A 13541-nucleotide genomic window follows, 5' to 3' on the forward strand; every position below is an offset into this window, starting at 1 on the left:
GATTTTTTCTGACTGTATAACATACCAAAAGTATAAAAATACACAATATATAATTTCAGTCATCAAAAATGTAAAAAAAAATCTCTTCAATTTTTTGAAGGCTAGCACTGTCACAGCATGACCAGCAGGGGGCATCTGTTTTTTTTATTGTCCCTTACCTTTTTTTTTATCCTAACCAAACTTTTAGTTTTTGATTTGATTATTTAACTATTCTAATTTAATTTATGATTTCGATTTTTAACTTAACGATTTGATTTTCTATTTTAAATTTATTGGTTTAATCATGTTTTAATTATGTTTTTAATGTTGTTTTCAATTATGTTTCTCTATTCGCATTGAATTTACTTTTTTAAACAACTCTGTATTTTCTGACTGTATTTTCTTATTTGTAAAGCACTTTGAATGACAGCAGTGTATGAAAGGAATGTATAAATAAACTTGACTTGCTTCCATTTTATAATATTAAATACTAAATAATAATTAGTAATAGTGTTCAATTTAAAACACTAAAATGTTGGAATACTCTTGGAGGCATGAGCCGACTCCAGCCTTTTGTGGGGCTCTAAGAAGGATTCTTTTAGAGCCCCCCCATCTTGCTAGCTGACACAGTTAATAAAGGCTAACTAATAACAATAATAACCATGAGCTGTCTTAATTATATGCATTTTAACTGGCTAATTATGTAAGGAGGCTAATCGTGGCTAATTGTGGTAATTACAGCTGATGTTTAGATGCTCATTTGGGGTTTTTGTAAGTGATCATTAAAACTACAGATAACCTTCCATATATTTCAACAGGGCTCTGTATCTTTATGCAGTACTCAGCTTATTTTAAGCTTGGTTGGATGTAACCCTGGTGGCCATGGCGACAGTGTGGGTTTTTACAGGTATACATGCTTTCTTATACATGATTTCTTTTCTCTTTGTTGCCAACTCCTCACATTTCACGCAATTGTCTGTTCATTCGAAACATTGTGCTTTCATGTGCACACACACACGAGGATTAATCAGAGTCCCAAGCATCTAAACCTGGATTAACCCTCTGGGGTCTGAGGGCATTTTCTTCATTTTTGCATATATTCTTAAAAGTGCCTTTAAAGGCGCTTGCATATGACACAATATCCACATATATATCGTCACTGTCCAAAGAAAAACATGCATCTCCATTTCTGTTGATTTTTATTTTTCTACATCGGGATGAATGGACCAATAGAAGTGCTCAAAAGATCACTTAAAAACAACTCTTTACAGTAACTTACATTGAAAGTTAAGACAGTTTTTGGCCTCTCCTGTAAACTTACCATTTTGGAGATACATGTTTTTCTGTGGACAACGATGATATTTAAATGTTCAGAACAATCTCAGCTCTCTCTCTCTAACAAGGCCCTTTTGACCTGAAGCTCTGTGTACAGAGATAATTCAGCCCTAAAGCTGAAAAACTGAAGTCCTGTTTCAGAAATTCTCAATATCTCTTGTGGAAACAAAGCTTTACTCACTTGGGCAAATTGTTTTGGTGCTTGAAATGGGTTTACCAAAGTCTCAGAGTCACAAAAGTAGTGAATGTATGAATAAGATAGTAGATAAATGTCCTCATCGCTACTTTCCAAAACTGCTGCAGCAACTTCAGCAGCTGCAAACGTTCACATATCTCCGATGTGGACTGAATGAAGAATGAAGGGTTTCCGGTGTGATGGTCAGTCCTTAGTGATTTCCTGAGTGTCCATTGGTCAGTTTCACACAGAATGTAGACGGACACACGAATCCACCAGTTCCACACGGTGAGAGGCAGATGATGTGTATCTCAGCCCCTCTTCATAGGCTCATAACTCCGGATGTGAGTCTCGTATGATCTCGTGATAAGATGGAATGGAAAGGGCAACTCTACAGATTCAGGAAGTGTTTGAACTGGATTTCTGTGCTGGATTATTGCAAAGATATTGCGAGAACCTCATTTCACAAGCCAGTGCGTTCATCGACCCCAGAGGGTTGACAGAGGAAGTTAACCACTGTTGTAAATGGAGTTCGCTGCATCTTTGTTTGTTGGTTTTTGTGAAGCTTAAAGTCAGAAAATCTGAGTTTAACCTGCCTGACAGACTCCAGACTTACTACTGCTTCTTGTCCAGCTACAAGCCAAAACAAATGGCATAAACACTGCAAAAACAAAACATACCTTTATCTTTATGCTTTTCTCCTTATCTTCTTGGTTTTTTGCTGTTTTTGGTTCCAGATGCTTATGTTCATCAAATTTTGATAAATGATTAACCAAACTGCAAAAAATGACATCTTGCCAAGTGAAAAGATCTTAAATCTAGCATGTATATTTAATATTTCCCATTTTGATATGGTTGTGCACTTATTTTAATTTTTTAAATTTTATTTATCTTATTTCTAGACACTTTTCACCTGTATGAAATAATTTTAATTGGTAAAATTATCTCACTATACTGGCAAATAATTTAGCTGGTTTCAAGCTCTTTTCTTAAAACAAGCAAAATGATCTGCCAATATAGTGAGATAATTTTACTTAATAAAATTACTTAAAACAAGTAAAAAACATCTAGAAATAAGCTAAATAATCTTAAAATAAGCTTACAACAATCTCAACATGAGAAATATTAGATTTATTGGCTATATTTAGGATAATTTTACTGGACAAGATACCATATTTTGCAGTGCAGTTGCTTTTCTCCTCTCATTTGAACATCTTAGACAACATAATGGTACAATAGTAACTCAGAACAAAGTGGGGCCCTATGCAGCTGCTTATGTTGCTTATTAGGTAGAGCTAGCACTACATGTATGACTGCAATTAATCAGTAGTTATTATAAAGCAGCCATAGTAAGTAGTTTTTTTTTGGAGACAAGTGTATATTTGTTAGTAAACTAATTCAGTTATTAACCAGAACGCACCAAGCTAATGCAGCACAACACATTCATCCCGGCGTAGCCCCTGAAATGTTCCCCACTGTTTAAGAAAAGCTGCTGCTTGTGAAACGATGACCTGTGGAGACACTGAGACCACAAGCGGTAAATGGGCAGTTCCTGCAGGCCAGCATGTGCCACCATTCATGCTGGTGTTGTTCAAAGCTCCAGCACAGCTCAGAGCACCTTTACAGGGTCAATGGGTGACCCTTTTTTTTTGAAAAAACAGGTTCTTTTGCCCTTTTGAATGACCCTACAGAAGTTTTTAAGTTCAGCGTAGTTTCTTTTAGGACGGTGCTGGTGCGGAGAGGGGTTCAGAATAAGTTCATTTTGTCTGCTGCTAGTCATGACAATTTCACAACTTCTATTTTATTTTTCGCCCAGACTCAGAATACCTTTGATGTGTCTCCGTTTGTCCAAAGAGGTTGACCCATTAAAGAACGAAAGTGCAGTCAGGAGGAGAAACCCTCTCCAAGACGTTATCCATTCTTATTGCTTCACGTCCAAGATCAAAGAGGGAGCGGTAGCACAGGTCAGAGAGAGAGAGAGAGAGAGAGAGAGAGAGAGAGAGAGAGAGAGAGGAAAAAAATATCATTATGAGAAGAGCATAAAGCTGCTTTGGCTGGCAAATATGTACAAGAACATCACAGCTTGAGGAAAAGTGGGTGGGCATATTGATAAAGCACCAGTAATAGCGACTTTCTAATGAAATCAACAAAGTTACAATACATATAAGCCTAATTAAATATGACTACATTAATATTAGTACAATAATATGTTTCATATATTTATTTTGTCTAAATATAGTCAATAATTTTTTGTATAATTTTTTGACTAAATATAGTCAAAATAAACATATTTAGATAGGTAATGTTTTCCTGGCATCCACCAAACCCAGATTCATCCATCAGACTGCCACATCACTCAGAGAACACGTTTCCACTGCTCCACATGGAAACTCATTTCATGAAGCTCCTAACACACAGTTCTTGTGCTGATGTTGCTTCCAAAGGCAGTTTGGAACACCTACATGCTTCAACACCCATCAGTACGACCCTCTACTGCCAGTGTTAGTCTATGGAGACTGCAAGGCTGTGTGCTTGATTTTATACACCTGTTATCAATATGAATGACTAAAATGAGTGAACTCAGTTCATTATTTAGTTATTATTTCATTACGTTTCATAAATGTACCAAAAGAAATGATCTAAAATACTTGTAATACAATCTTAGTTCTAAGACTGGATCTACTCATCAACTTAAATAATTATCGTCAATAGCTGTTGTGTCCCAATTCAGGGGCTTCATCCTTCAAAGGACATGGTCTTCGGAGGCTGCATAGACCCACGAAGGCTGAACCGGAATGAGATGGTCTGCTGTATGGCGGATTTCTTGTTTGCGTCACAGCACTGCTGTTTCTGCCCTTCACGAAATGCCATTTGGCTTTTTTTTTTACATTTGTGTTGTTAGCTATTCGACTCAGTTTAAACCTGTTAAATATTATTTTTACTTTATTTGCTTTTATTAACTTTGCAACTTCTCCTTATTAACTTTGTAACTTCTCTTGAAGCTTCTTCTTTTTCCCTTGCCTTTTGTGTTAATCTCGTCTGCATTTTGTATGTCTCTCTTGGGTGATGTGTGGGGGCTGTGGGCTCCAATCGTTAGCCTATTTTACATCAGGTTATCTATAGCTCCCCAATCTAGCAATGCCATTTGTTGAAGGGATATCTCAGAGACATCCTGGCCTCTAAATGGGGGAGGCTGTAAATTCCTGGGTGGGCCTCAACACCTCTATTTTAATTACAAAGGTAGAGGCAGTCGCCCATCAAGTAGGGAGGTTTCTGGGTCGTTTAGACAAAGGAACAACAAGAAGGTGTGGTTTGCATGGTGGACTAGTTAAGTCCATCGTTTTGTAAGCTTAGACAGACTTGCTTGTTTGGGAAGACGCGCGTATTAAACTTCTTTTTCTCGACAAAGTCTCCACTCCTGTGCTTCAAGAAACCAACGCTTGCCAGCAGAAGTCAGCAAACTCAAGACTTACATTTAAAGTGTCTCCTCAGCCGCCGTTCGCTCCTCTGCTGATGCCGCCATTTTCTCGCATCCTCGCCGGCACGCAGTGAACCTCGGGATATGTTGGCTGGTGAAGGATCCACCTGTTCGATCCCCTCGTTGCCACACGTTTCTCGGCCATATATGAAGGAGCCCCCAAAATGGGACGGCCTAGTCGTGCCGCTGTGACGCAATCAGCCTTCAAATGCAGCTTCTGAAGGATGCAGCCCCTGAATTGGGACACAGCTAATATGTAAGATTATATGTGTGCTGTTACCTGCATTAACAGATTAATAAACAGATATGATGAACAGATTTAAAGGTTTGGCAACAACATTACCTAATATGGCAGCAAAGCTTCTCTGAGTTGAGTTGAGCTGATAGAGAGCAAGTAAGCAAAGTGAGAAAACAGCAAACAGGGAGCAGGAGAAGAGAGAGAGCAACAGAGCGACAGTCATTACGGCGCAGAATGCTGAACACACTCATTTGGGTTACAGGAGATGCGCAGGTAGTAACTCCATTCAGAATGAGCTCTTGGCTCAGCAGGTGAAGCAATCTCCCTAATGCTTTCACGTTATTAACACCACCCTGTCCAGAGCGCAGAGAAGAGAGGGAGAGAGAGATAGAGAGAGTGAGAGATAGAGAGAGAGCGAGAGGATGCTGGAATCAAAGAAATCAATCAGGAGAGATACAGTTTCATGGGGGATAATGAGATTTTGGTGCGCAGATGTGTGGAGTTATTGAATTTTAGCAGCACAGAAACAAGATATCGATAGAGCCTCGGTCACAAGCGTGTATCAATCTGGGATGAAGCATTTTCACCACTATGGATTAGAAACATTAAGCACATAAGTGGCCTTTTAACCTTTTACCTGTCCAACCAGGTGGTAATTGAACTTGGCTGAGGAACGGTGTAGACTAAAGAATACATAACACTCACATTTTTGACGTTTTAACACAAATGGACATCTCTTGGTTCTCAATACCTTACCATAATAAAGCTTACTCAGGTTTATTTAGAGGAAAACAATCTCATGTGTTAATATGACCCTGCTACCTTGGGAATTAAGCTAATGGCTATGTCCATTTAATCCCCTTGTTGTGATGTTAGCACTTAAACTTTTCAGATGTTTAATTAAAGTCAAGCTAAAATTGAAATTGACCTGAAATTGTTAGTTTATGTCTCAGGTCATATTAAAAGAATAATTTGACGAAAAATCAAATTCACAGTTTTCCTCTTACCCCAGACGTCATTGATCAGTGTCCAACTTTTGCTTCTTTAGATCATAACTGGAGCTATGAAGCCAATGTTGCTAACAAACACTAGAAATCAATAGTCACCCAAATAGCGAAAAATAGCATTTAACATTTTTCGGTAACACTTTACTGTAGGGTACTGTTCATAAAGCTACATGACACCTATATAAGCTTGTCATGATAACTGACATAACCCTACATAACTGCTTATTAATGCTCATTATAACACACGTCACTTGCTATAAAGGTTAAATTGGCCAATTTTGATCAACGTCAGTTAAAGTACCCTGTATGAAAGATGATGCCTGTTGTATTAAGCATTTATGAACAGTTATGTAGGGTTATGTCAGTTGTCATGACAACCTTATGTAGGTGTCATGTAGCCTCATGAACAGCACCCTACAGTAAAGTGTTACCCATTTTTCCAATAAACACAATAATAAATGAATCTCAAAACAGCATCAATTCTTTGTGGCGTGGATTCCACAAGATGTTGGGAACATTCCTTTGAGATTCTGGTCCATGTTGACACAAATCTCATGTTCTACCACATTCCAGTGATGAATTCCAGTGATGAATGAGACGTCTTTTGCTTTGTGACATGGTGCATTATCATGCTGGGAGTAGCCATTAGAAGATGCTATGGCCATGAAGGGATGCACACAGTCAGCAAATGTACTCAGATTTGTATTAACAGGCCCAAAATGTGCCAAGAAAACATTCCCCACACCATTACACCACCTCCACCAGCCTGGACTGTGGTTACAAGGCAGGTTGGGCCCATGGATTCATGCTGTAGGCACCAGGTTCTGACTACCAATACGTTTTTCCAGTCTTCAGCTGTCCAGTTTTGGTGAGCCTGTGCTCACTGCAGCCTCAGCTTTCTGTTCTTAGCTGACAGAAGTGGAATCTGATGTTGGTCTTCTGCTGTTGTAGCCCATCCACCTCACCACCGTTGAAGCATCTCAAGGCATGAGAAGACGAGTCACACTCGCTCACTATATTTCATTAATGTAGTAAACTGCTCTTTTGTTCAGAAAGTAGAAACAGGCTGTTTTGCTTGTTAACCACCAGGTGGCAGTAGGTACCTTAGAGAGAGTGAGGATTGAACAACACAGAGAAAGAGAGCTGTATTAGCGGGAGATCGAGCCTTGCAGTGGACGTGTGTGTAAATCGTCAGACGAATAAAGACGCTTCAAGCTGCCCTCACTTAATTCTGTTTGATGTGATGACCTTCACAGCTGAGATATTACAATTAATTTATTAATAATTTTGTTTATCAGACAGCACTTAACTTCTATGTGTCACTGGTGTTATGTGCCTTAATAGCTGGATGATTAAAACTTCGTCAAAAATTATGTTTGGAATTAAGCTCCTTTTTGTATATATGATAATATGGAGAATGACTCATTTCCTGTAGCCTTTCTGTCATCTTGAACCAGTCTGGCCATTCTCCACTGACCTCTCCTATCAACAAGGTATTTCCATCCACAGAACTGCCACTAACTGGATGTTTTTTCTTTGTTGCTCCATTCTGAGAGAGACGCTGTGTGTGAAAATCACAGGAGATCAGCAGTTATAGAAATAGCCAAACCAGCCTGTCTGGCACCAACAATCATGCCATGGTCAAAATCACGTTTTTTCCCCATTCTACATCATACAGGTGTTCCTAATAAAGTGCTTGGTGAGTGTAAATATAATTTGTGCCCTAAAATTTGCAGAAAAATGCCATATTTAAAATGCCCTGCCCCCAACTTTGGAATATTCTTCCAGCCAGTGTTTGGGACTCAGACACAGCCTCAGCCTTTAAGTCTAGGCTAAAAATCTACTTGTTTAGTTGAGGCTTTGATAATTAGTTTTTTTCCTGTTAGATAAAAGGTGCAGATCTGGGGTTCATGGTCATAGAGTATTATGTTTAAACTGGGAGTGTTGGTGCTGTCGTCCCGCTGCCTCACGCACTCACTCAGGTTTGTTGACGGTGGAGTGGAGGGTCACTGACATCTCAGGGAGCCTCATGACTCTGTTACCTTTCTGGTTTCTCCCTTTCAGTGAGGCTGTAATATCTAGACCTGCTGGAGTCTCTGCTGCTCTGTTACACTGTAATCTGTGATCAGTCACTCTTTACAGAACTGACTCTCTGTGTGTTTCCTTTTCTTTGCTGAGTTGAACAGCTGCCCATCCTGTGCGTCTGATGCTGTTGCTTCTTCTGCCTTGATTGGGTGCCACTGCTCGCCAGCCTTCTGGACCGTTTCAGCCTTCTGGACCGGCTTGACCACCATAGAGCTTCACACTGTACGACGCTGTGCAAACCTCACCTTCATGAACTGACCCTATCTAATTAACCATTGCTCCACCTGTTTTTCCCATTTCTGTATTCTAATATTTTATACTAATGCTGTTTGCTATCTGGTGTCTACCAGAGGAGGATGGGTTCCCCTTTTGAGTCTTGGTTCCTCTCAAGGTTTCTTCCTCTTGCTCTTAGGGAGTTTTTCCTTGCCACTGTCTCCACTGGCGACACTCATGAGGGCTCAGACCCGGATTTTTCTGTAAATCTGCTTTGTGACAACACCTGTTGTAAAAAGCACTATATAAATAAACTTTGACCTGACTTTCACTCAGAAAAGCACAGAAAATGTACAGGTCTTTTTAAAAAATAGGAAAGCAACAGCAAGAAAACTAATCTGAAAATTCACAAGAATTCCAGTGGTCCCCACACACGCGATGAGCAGTGCAGACTGGTTTAGATGGGTGCTTATAGAGAATATGAGTGTATCTACGGGTTAAATAGAGGTTGACGCTGAGCGCTCTCGCTGAGGCTTTGCTGTGCTGTAAGTTAAAGGCCATTACTGGAAAGTGTGAATCCAATCTGGAGCGTTACAGGTATTAATCAGTGGTTAATTGGATGGTAGCATTGAGACAGCGGTGGGGTTTTTTTTTAGCCCTGGGGGTCTCTCCCCCCTGCTGAAAGCCTGATTGGTTGTAATCATGAATGTGGTGCAGTTATGATTATATTGAAATGGGCTAACTCTTTTCTATTACGATTGGAAGGAGAGGGGCTGAATTCGGTGTGTCGCCCTCGTGCTCCTGATAATGGCGCTCATTAGAATTTTAATGCACTCGTGTGAATAGTTAGTTTCATGTCGTTTAATGTGATTTTCAGAGTTTCAGCAGGCACGCTATGTCCAATTATAGAAATGTATCTGAGCTTCTGATGAGCCGGAGTGCGCGGTCACTGCGTTAATTAACGGGAACTGGCCATGAATCCAATGTCTTTACAGACGTTACAGAGAAACCACTGTGTTAGCTCATCACAGCGAATGTTGACAGGCTAACAAAGATGTGTTGATTAGCTAAAAGGCTGATCTCAGGCACGTCATCTGGGCGCATAAAGATCTGCCTCCCAGTCCCCAAAAACTTATCACTTCAGATTTAACACAATTTTACCATTATAATATTCCATATAAACTCAGAAGACTCATGTAGGTTCTGGATAGTAAATAAAATGTCTATATTTGTGTTGTAGTCATGGTGACCCCTGGTTCCTATCACCACCACTGTAAAGAAATCAGAGTCTTGAATCACTCTGTTTACATCTCAACCATTCACTCATGCCGAAAGTTAGAACAATTGATGGAATTCCTCTTCAAAAGACAATATTAGACCAAACAGCAGAAATAACAACTTTTTTTGCCTCAGTATTAAAGTGTTCATGTAAGTACTACCATCTGAAAGTTGTACCATGAGTAGACGTGCTAATGAAGAATCTCCAGTAAAGCATGCTGAGGTCTTTCAGTTAAGTCAAAGTCAATGTAGCAGGGGAAATTAATTATTAAGAAGAGCAATTAAAGAGGCAGAATGATCTTACTAAGATGATTATTTACAGTGAAGAGTTCACCAACAATCCATCAAACAAGGTTGGGTTGTTAAGTTGTTGATCCATGTTAGCAAATTAGCTCTCATTAGCTACTTTAATAGCGCTATCAGAGGAGTTTTACTGGTATCTCCGTAAAAATGTTCTTAACTTTAATGTCATGAGGATAATTTTCTTAATTCTGATTCATTCATCATGAAAAGATATGAAGTTTTGGTATAACAGCAGGCCCAGCATCAGGGGACCATTAAGTGCGTAATGAATTCTCACTATATTGGCAGACAATATTTCTTACAACAAGCAAAATTATCTGGTAATATAGTGAGAAAATGTCACCTACTACTCCAGGGGTCGGCAACATGCTGCTCTTTTACTGACCTGTTGTGGCTCCACAGCAGAATTAGATTTATAGGTAAAAATTAAATAAGTATTCTTTACAGTAAAATAAAGCTCTGCTGATCGTTCAACACAGTTTAACAATAAATGGTCTTAAACTCTGGAGTTAATGTAGAACTGCTAATTCACCCTTTAACCCTGAAGATCAGCACAGACTGCTGGTCACCATAGCAACACAGACAACAGTCTCACCTAGCTAGTAGCTAACGAAACGACAAAGAGAGAGATTTAAGACAAACATCGATAATTTGGAGACGAATGGGCTTATTTGTGTTTATAATCACTCCAGCTGGTTTCCTAAAACGTTTAATCTGCAGTGAGAAACAAACACTAAGAAGTCGTCAGTTTCTCATTCGCCAGTTTCTTGTTCAAATGTTCCCATTCCACCTTAAATGGTGCAGCAGTTACATTCTGGCACCTAAGGCACCATTTAAGGTGGAACGGGAAAATTCGAACAGGAAGCTGGGGAATGAGAAGCGACTTCAGCCTCGTAAAAAGTCGAACGTTAAGAGAAATTTTAAAAGAAAGTGTTCTACTTTTGAGTAAAGGTTTCCTGCCGGAGATGCAAGAAAATGGGCTATAGCTGAGCTAAAGCTTAAAGCAGAGCAAAGTCTGCGTTTTTGTTTATATTATATATTTTAGCCTATACTGATACACCAGCACATACTGAGATACATTTACAACCAAGACGGTAAAACATTACTTAAATAAAATGGTCATGAAGTGTTGTGGCCCCCAAGGTGGTTAGACTTTTGTTGAAACTTGACAAAATGGCTCTTCTTAACGTTCGGGTTGCCGACTCCTGTATTAGACTCACTTAAAGCAAGTAAAAACATCTAGAAAGAAGTTAAATATACTTTAAATTAAGCTTACAGTTGCACTAGATTTAAGACCATTTCACTTGCCAAGGTACCATTTTTTGGCAATGTGCCCCGGGGCGGGGCCGAGGCTGGTAGGGGCCCTACACAACTTGCATAGTTTTCATGTAAAAATAATCACCACAGCTGTAGAATAATGTAGAAAATAAACTCCTGTGATGTTTTTACTTGTGAAACTGAACTAAAAATCTAATCACAGAAACGCTCAGCTTTTTTGTCTGTAATCTAGATGTCTTTGTGTTTCTCAAGCCATTTTCACATGTAAACTCCGGAAAATGTCCAGAGAAGGTCACAGCAGAGGACCGAAGACATGCTGATGACAAATCTTCTATACAGCATGCTTAGGTCTTTCAGCAAAGGCACTGAACACTGGAAATGACTTATTAAAAAGAGCAATTAAAGTGGTAGAATGACGTTATTAAGATGATTATTTACAGTCAAGACCAACAATTCATCCGTTGGTTGTGGATCTATGTTAGCAAATTAGCTAAACTACAGGAAAAAAAGTAGAGCAGGGTTTGTTTACATTTCATTCATGTTCAAATGGCCCTGTTTTCCCTTGAGCTCCTGCGCCTCAAAATGTCTGGGCCTGTTTATTAGATCTAGGGCAGCGATATAGTGGTAAATAAACTCGTGACACAGTGTTGACTGTAATAATAATGATGATAACTGATAAATAATGATGATGACACTGATAGGGAAAGGTCACTAGTGTTTTGAGGATGTGTTAACACTGTCTGACTTTAGCCTTGACTTCAGGCCACTGCAGGTTAGATAATAAGCTTTTTACCAATGCATGGCAAAAACCCAACATAAGCCAATTTTCACACAAACACCTGCGTTAATAGAACAAACAGGCTCAGCAGGGCTTCATAACCCAGAGTTAAACACCGCGAACCCTGTTAGAGCTACAAATGTGAACAATTACTGAACTCTGTGTTACGAAGACGCTGACCTGGGGTTACATGTGCTGGGAAAATCATGTCAAATTGGTTAAAGAAGATCTTAAGGACAGGAAGTAAAGACTTCTATTATATACACCTTTTTGCTTTATGACTTTGCCTCAGTTTTTGAGGACTGCTAGCTGACGCTTTGCTTTAGAAATCATCTGTTGTGAATTGTAACCTGTGTTTTATGGGTCTCACATGGGTACACATGGTTTAATGTAACTAGTGTGTCAGTATCTGATCATGTGACATAAACCATGAAACACAGTTATTTAGTGTAATGATAATGTTTTAAGATTGTTTGTGTTTGTGTTCACACCTGCTTTGTGGCAAAAGGGAGGTTTAAGACTTCATTCTCAGATTTAATAAGATTAAAACCAGGAAAAACAAATTTTGAATATGTATATATCACTGCTGTTTTTCAGTTTTTGACATAATTTGAAAATACCTGTTGCATTGTTTGTAAATTTCATGATGACTGGACCAAAAGAAATGACCAAAAAAAAACCTCTGGTTCCATTGACTTACATTAAAAGTACAGTATGTTTTTTCCTTCTCCTGTAAAGTTACCATTTTGGAGATACAAGGTTTTCTTCCAACAATAGCGATATATATATATATATATATATCTGCATGTGTTAACAGTAATGTGCTCTATATATGTTATATAAGTACCCATATATAATGATGATAATAATAAAGAAATATTAATGCCCATTATATATTATTAAAATGTTACATTTTATTCTATATTTTTAACATTATTTTGGGAACATCATAATTTGACAGGCCTGTTGAATAGGAGGGCATTCTCTCACTCTCTCTCTCTCTCTCTTTACCTACAGTAGTACAGTTAGTCTAATGCAGAATGACAGAATCCATCTGTGCAGCAGGAGCCTCAGTAGCACAGACACCATCTCAGTAGTAAACAACAAAACAAAACAAACACCTGATCATAAATCAGCGGTGCACTAGAATATTACCTGTATGTGATTTTTTTTTTGTTTTTAATTTTCTCCAAATAATATTTTACACTTAGAAGTTGCATTTATCAACAGTGACAACAAAAGCACAAAGTTATTTGTGGCTCATCGCTTATTCAAGCGGCAAAATCCTGTTTAAAGAGTGGGTTCTAAACTATTTAAACAAATAGTCGATACTTGGAGGTTTTTCTCATTTGCTTTCATTCTCAAAGGGGAATTTCTCAGATTTTCTCGATTTC

This window comes from Colossoma macropomum, unplaced genomic scaffold, assembly GCF_904425465.1.
Source record: "Colossoma macropomum unplaced genomic scaffold, Colossoma_macropomum, whole genome shotgun sequence".
NCBI classification, from domain to species: domain Eukaryota; kingdom Metazoa; phylum Chordata; class Actinopteri; order Characiformes; family Serrasalmidae; genus Colossoma; species Colossoma macropomum.